This window comes from Amphiura filiformis, chromosome 7 (assembly GCF_039555335.1).
Source record: "Amphiura filiformis chromosome 7, Afil_fr2py, whole genome shotgun sequence".
NCBI lineage: Eukaryota > Metazoa > Echinodermata > Ophiuroidea > Amphilepidida > Amphiuridae > Amphiura > Amphiura filiformis.
Genome location: NC_092634.1, coordinates 56,620,154 through 56,627,634, shown reverse-complemented (window position 1 = coordinate 56,627,634; position 7,481 = coordinate 56,620,154). Strand labels below are relative to the sequence as shown.

At 37.1% G+C, this 7,481-nt stretch overlaps 1 long non-coding RNA gene across 1 annotated transcript; it reads right to left on the bottom strand.

Moving 5' to 3' along the window:
• Positions 1-693: 693 nt before the first annotated feature.
• Positions 694-5,137, bottom strand: LOC140156403 (uncharacterized). The gene is made up of 3 exons (XR_011859550.1): positions 5,023-5,137; positions 3,030-3,215; positions 694-723 (listed from the first exon to the last, which is right to left on the bottom strand). It is a non-coding gene; the product is annotated as an uncharacterized lncRNA (long non-coding RNA).
• Between the last annotated feature and the right edge of the window lie 2,344 nt (positions 5,138-7,481).

Genomic DNA, 7,481 nt, shown 5'->3' with positions numbered 1-7,481 from the left:
AAATTTTGCCATTTTGAAGCTAAACTGTTGAAATATGGTGAAACAAAATCGCGCGAAGCGCACAAAAATTTGCATTTTAGGGGCTAAAATGGCCAAATATGAGGTTAATTTGGTCAGAAACCCACATACAGGCGTCAACATTGGGGGATGATTGTCTGGACCATCCCCTGGCAAAATTTGGGGGAGATTACCCCACCCCCCTCCGGATCTACGCCTATGGCTCCATAAACACACATATATTGTTAAAAATGTCTTATTATAAAAATACCCCTTGGGCAATGTTTTTGACTCCTTCAGAGGAAAAATTCACAATTGAAAGGGTCAAAAAAATTTGAAAATAACCCTTCAGCAAAATGCTTAAAGAAAACCCTGTGCGCAATTTTGACCAAACTTGTTGTTAAATTTCAAAACTTTTTCAGACAATGAGGCACATTTGGCTATTTGTCTGAACATTTTGAGAAAATTTGACAAATGACCTATTTGACCTAGAGGGGACTCAATACCATTTGTACTGAGTCCCCTTGTACAGATTTAGTCATGTATAGTCCCGTGAATATGAGTATATGAGAGGAATAAATAGTAATATGTATTGCTTACGTATTGCAAGAACTCGTTGATCTGTTCTGGTAAATGAAATCCTTTTGGTATATATTTTCCGCCCCTCGATACCAAGTTTGCTTTAAATGTCACATGCTCGTATAATCCAGGTATGTAATCTGTAAACTGTATCACATTTTAAAGCATGGAAAATAAATCTTTGATGATCGTAATTCAGAGTAACTAGACATAGAATAATTGTAATAAAATTATATCAGAATAATAATTTACAATCATTATTTTTCATAGTACATAAAACAGGGATACAAACATTTTTCTCCCAATACAAGTTAAAGCCATCAAAAGCATAAATAAAGCAATAGATGTTTATCTGAATTAGTGAAGAAAGAAACGTGCAAAATGTAGGCTTACGTATTTATGATCTTGAGATAAAATACGAATTTAAACGAAAAAATGTAAGTTGATGAACGAATGACAAATTTGTTTTACTTTGTTGAAAACGGAAACCAGTGGACACACGGTTGTTTGATGGCATGTAAAACTGAGTCATTTTAAAGAAAAGTTGAACAATGATGGCGCTATTTATCTAAAATCTTGTTTGCATCTTTAAGACACTAAAATGGTATTAAGACATCACCAAACAGACTAACAAATGACAAGGGAATTTTCAAAAAACTTTTTATCATGAAATATAAGATATACCTCATTTGGCTAATTTAAAATAAAAAATATATGTAAATAGCGCCCTCAATCTGCACACAAATGTACAGTCTATAGAATTAAGATTACCACAAAAAGCAGAAAAAGATGAATAGTTTGATATAGAAACGAAAATCTATGTTAAAAATTGTTACAAAATATATATGTGTATACAATAATATTGAATACATAAATTCAAAACCCACCCAAGTCCATGGGAAGTGATTTTGAGAAAAAAACATGTGTATCATTTTAATTCCTTCAGTTAGATTTACCTGGTCAATATGGTAAGTTTTACGTGCAAATGAGCAGGTTAAACTGTATTAGGTATGACGATTAGCATTTCAGGGACTTCGTGGGGTTCATTTTAAATGCTGTTTTTTGAATCATATACAAAGACAACAATTTTGGAATGAGATTTCCACTAGTAAGATATTACAAAATAAAGCACACAGGTATGTATAATGTTGATACGCATTCTGCCATGTAATATAAACCACACACTTTCCTTGATTAAACCCATTCATTTTTCAAAAGTCACTCTCCAGCAATGAATGTGTTACAAGTGGACTTTTATACATACTGGATTTCAATCAATGTGTTACAAGACTCAAATCATGGACTTGGGCGATTCTTTCATACATGCTATTTTTCACATGCTCAATAGACACAGAAGATTTGAGTTTTTCTTTCATGCATATGACAGGCCTATGTATAGCAACAATTTCCCATGCTTAACTCAATTTGGCCAAAGTATGGACTTGGGTGGGTTTTGTATTCATATATTCAATTTATTAGTGTGATAGCTGTTGGTATTATTCAGGTCTAGAATTGAACTTTATGATAATGTTTTGCTAGAAAAATTAATAAATGATCACATCAAACAGCCTTGGGCACAGGTTAGGATTTCGACGTTGTATCAACGTTGATGTCCATTTGCAAATACAACGTGATTTCAACCTGATTTCAACGTCGAAATCGGACGTTGATGCAACGTCGATACAACGGCAGAAACTGACCTGTGTGTCCACTGGGCTGTAGGAGCAGTATTTAAAGGATTGGCTTCTCGATGCCAGGTAAAAGGCATCTGTATCTATGATGTGCAAAATTATAGGAAAATCGGCCCCGTGAACAATAACGCATTATTAAATATACAAGCCTACTTTAAGAATTTTCTATAAGCTTACAAAAATTATCATGACGAAGATTAATTTGTAGACTTGCTTCTTTCACATGCACCATAAATCTTGTACTTGTGATCAATATTTAAAGGGAAAAAGTAAACATTGGAGACAACTCAAATTTCTGGCCAAATTTTTGGACAATTGTCTAATCCCTTAATAGTATGATGTTCGCCGTTTTTACGTGTGCTTTGGAGTAGCGGCAAACACAATAACGGCAAGTTGAGAGCAGAGGTTTGAGAGTTTCAACCCGTTGGCGATTAAACTTCAACAAAAAAAAAGACTAAAGCCGAAAAGTATAATGATGTATATTCATCACAACATCGTCAAGTTTGATGTCATCAACATCTGTGACGTCATCGGAGGTGTCCTAGTACTACATCACTAACAACAACACTCTTCAGAGCAATAACATCCGCTGAAGACGCCGGAAACGCAAAAACGTTAGACAATCCCCCGGCCCGTGAAGAAACCCGAATCTCGATATACTCCCTAAATATTTTTAAAATACGTAATGAATATGGAATAAATCGCACACAATTTTTTGGGGACTTTCGGGATGGAGGTTATTGCTCGGCCCGTGTGCTTTACCTTGACATCCGCATCTTCGAAGTTACTGATTCGGTAGTCCACAAAGCGCCGGTATAAGCTGCACCAAACGTCGGGCCGGTGCCCATTATTCACTCTTTCGTTACATTGAAAAAACGGTTCGTTTGCCTGTCTGATCTTATATCCAAGACGATGACTGATAGTATTGTACTCACGTAAATAGCTAGGCTAAAACCAAACAAAAACAAATAGAATGATCACATAAGATCGTTTTATATGAGCTTTTGTGATATTATACACTAATGGAGTAATCATAAATACTTTGGTTGAGTGGTTGGAAAAGCGAGTTACAAATCTGAGGTACGCAGATGAAACCATCTTTGTGTTTGGAAGCAGGAAAGAGCTACTGGACATTCTGAGAGCAGTGAAAACAGCATAATTCTGAACATGGTCATATCTGATGAAAGCAAAGATCAAGATATTAAATGTTATTTATCTCTATACCTTTGTCACCAAGCCTTTTTTTTTGTAAATTTGTCGGTATACATATCCTGTGGCCTCTTGTCTACACCGTCTAGAAGGGCTACTATACCTCTGCATATCTTATTTCTGGGCCTTTGCTGTAAAAGCATGATTAAACTTCTGATGTGTTTTCTTAGATTTATCATGCTTACTAAATATTCTTCAACTATTTTTAGTTTACCAATGTCGTCTTTGCTAGTTAACCATATTATGTTAACTGTATACCAATAGCATCCGTATACAATTGACACCGTCCCTCCTCCTTCATCCTGCAAGGGCTTTCTACATCTTTTCATCTAGTTAATCGCAATCATTTCTAGTAAAATTGTATATAATCCATTGCTGTCTTTAGTAGCGACTGTGCCAGCATTATTTTGATGATGATGTGTCTTGAAGCCTGTGAAAGAATATTCCCTTTATCGTATTCCTTATATTCCACCACATAGGAAGAGGAAACCGGAACGGCCGCGTACACTGTACTTACAGTATGTCCAGCCAAACAAAATGGTTTCGCTTGCTCAAGATCGCTATAGTTGGAGAAAGCCTGTAGTGGCCTGATCCGTCGCCGACTGATGATGATGATGATGATGATGATGATGATGATGATGATGATGATGATGATGATGATGATGATGATGATGATGTGTCATTTATTCAAGAAATCGAAATTGCTATTACAAATCCCCTCCTTCCTCGTGTAGTTTAACATTTTCAGGATAGGCTAAATGATATTTCTGTAATTGTCATGTTCAGTGGTGTCAAGTCAGCAGTTGCTGTCAGGCTGTCAGGGCCCCCTTTGCAATTGCAAAAATGAAAAGAGTTAATGCAATCTCCTCCTTCCTCGTGTATTTAAATTCCAGAATTGCAAATCTTGAAAATAAATGAATTATTAAAGTCGTGGAAACTTTATTGTAATTCAATAATAATATGAATATAATATTATGAATCTATCATAAAAGAATTTATCGCAACCACGGGGTCACTACGATCCGCCAGTCCTTAGTACATCCCAAGGACAAACAGCCCAACGGAAGGATCAGTGGAGTGGTCTGCGGGGTACGCTATTATGGAGATCAAGACTGTCAAGATTGTCAGGACTCCTACATCCAACCTAATCATATTCGCATGCAACAACATCGCAGAGCCAGCTTAAGTGGAAACGACTCAGCAGTGTCTACATCTGAAAGTCAGGGGACACCATTTTGACACCAAGGATGTCCGAATTTTAGATCGTGAAGGTTCCGGTTCACAGATTTTTATTTTGTAAACCGCTATACTGTTTTAGGTCAAGGGTACGAAATTATTACAAATAGTTTATAGTATTATTGAACCGACAATCATGGGAAAACGTGTTCACTCATACGTGGAAAGAATACACACACACGACAGCACAAACAGTGCCTATATCTTACACAGTCCAATATTGAAATGCTTGACGATATGATAGCTGTTTTAGCACTGTTGCTTTCTATACTTGAAAATAAAGTTTACATCGTGATGATGGAGTACTCACAACGTGGTAACCTTGAGGCATAGCCTTGCTTTTGGAAATTTTCCAACTCAAAAGCGGTTGACCAAATTTGTAGCCAGGACCATTGATTGCCAATTCTGGAAGACTTGTCTCATCATGTAAACTTCGATACAAGTGTATAATGGAAGTTATCTCAATACAGATGATCAGGCGAAAAAACTTTGTTAAGTTTTTCATGGTATTTTCCGGCGTAGTATTTAACTCTGCTTGGCCCTAGTATTCAAATAGGTAGTACTTTTTAGACTTCATACATCATCGTGCAATATAATAGATGTAAGGTTGGTGACACTAAATTCACGGTTTATCTATTAGCAACGAAAACGTATGATGAATTCTGTTGGTTTGCGATATGCAAACTGAGGCAAGCTAACATGATCGATCGATTATGAATAATTGTCAAATTCTCCCCTTGTGTTGAGGTCATCACATAAGGAGCTGTGCAATAATTATGAGGCCCGGGGGGTAAAATTTTCAAACGGCCTGCCATAAATCACTTCCCCCTCCCTTGGCACGCCAAAAATCGATCCCCCCCTTTTGGCCTGCCCAAAATTCTTTGCGCCCCCCCCCCCTTTGCCAAATTTTTTGAATCCCAATTTGCAAACTTAAAATGGTCTAGATATATACTGCGAGCGCAGCGAGCAGGAAATGTTGCATATTTAAAAGCGTTTTCGTAACGTTATTCTTTTTAGAGCGTGTTATTTAAGAGGCGCCCCATGAATGCGTGCCAAAAATCGCTTGCCCCCCTTGACTTACTAAGAATTGCTTGGGGGCCAAGAATTTCTTGTCCCCCAATTTGACCCTCCCACCAGGGATCATAATTATTGCACAGCCCCTAAGGTGTAATTTTAGCGAATCTTACCCTGGAGGTAAAGGACACGCGACACGTGACGTACGAGGCTGAAGAAACTACAAGGCTGACAGCCCGTTTAAAATAGACGGTTATCAGTTATGATTGAAAAACAACATACAGTGGGGAACTTTGTCGTGCCCCAACGGTTTTATAACAACATAATTTTGTTTTTACACCACATAACACACATGTAGGATTATTTGCATTACGTTTCACTACCTGGAGAGAATTGATCCAAAACTGAATTCCCTCCTGAGGTTCGTATCTGTCAATGAGTTGACCAGATCACAAGTTTATCATTATAGCTAGAGGCAGTATATAATTGGTCAATGAGTTACATAAAAATTTATAAATTCAAAATTAATATTACTGTCGATTTGGTTGAAAAGGAGGTGAGACATGATCAAATCTCTCCAGGTAATGATTGCGTGTTAATCAAATGTTGACGTCAAAAATGGCGATATCGCATCCGACCACGACCTCCACCCACCCCACCTTACCTGTTCAAGAGAGTAAAAACGCCCTCTTGGAAGCGTGTCATATGATACCAGGAACGGGTCAACTACTATGGTCCCACTAGGCTACAGTGATTGTTTTCCGAAGATATCTGATATGGGACTGACGTTTTGCAAATTTAATTTTGAAATTTGGGCTTGCTGTCAATAATACAACTGCGTGACAGGTATTAGAAATGGCATACAAGTAGTATTTGAAGTCACGAAAACCTTTGACACCTCAGTTTCCAAAATGGCGTCATATTCGTCTGGCCGTAGATGCTTCATTCAATATTCTCCAATATTCAAATGAGGTTAGGGTTAAGAGTTAGGGTTAAGGGTTAGGGTTATTGCATGTGCATATAGGGGAATATTGTAAACCTGAGGTTCTGGGTTCGATTCCCGGTGGGATCATTTTTTCTGCTTGTCTCCTTTATTATTTGCGACGGCGAACCTATTGAAAAATTATGTTTATTTAATATTGATTGAAGTAGCTAACCAAGGTTATTTGTATTTGTGTCCTCGTGTGATAAACATTATCAATATACACTAATCAGTGTGTATACCACTATCTTTGTTAACGTCTCTTTTAATTAAGTGAAACAAACGGTCTTTAGTGCACATCTATCTGTTTGATTTCAATATTATGAATATGTGGCCGTACACTACCAATGAGCCCTAAAGTCGGCAAGTTGCATTCTGAGTTACAGTGTAAAATGTGCGTGAAGGTCGTATTCATAGGTACCTCAATTTGGTGTGACAAGTTTCTCATTTGATAGCGCGAGTCAAACACCGTTTAAACCAATCAATAATCCAATTGCTGAAGAGGATAATAGTCTTCTACTTATTTCTATAGAATCGTTAAATATCTCTAGTCTTTGTTTGCTTTTGCTAAATCCTGTTCAAGTTGTGGGTTACAAAGCAATTTATTTTGTCTAGGTATGTATAAACAACAATTAGCAATGAGGGGACATTCCTGAACCGCGTTGACTTGGGGATGATTTGAAACGACCGCCAATTATGACTGTTTGATATTTATTACCAACAAAGTGGAAAAAGAGACACATGTAGAACCGATAAGGGTACCATTTTGTTGA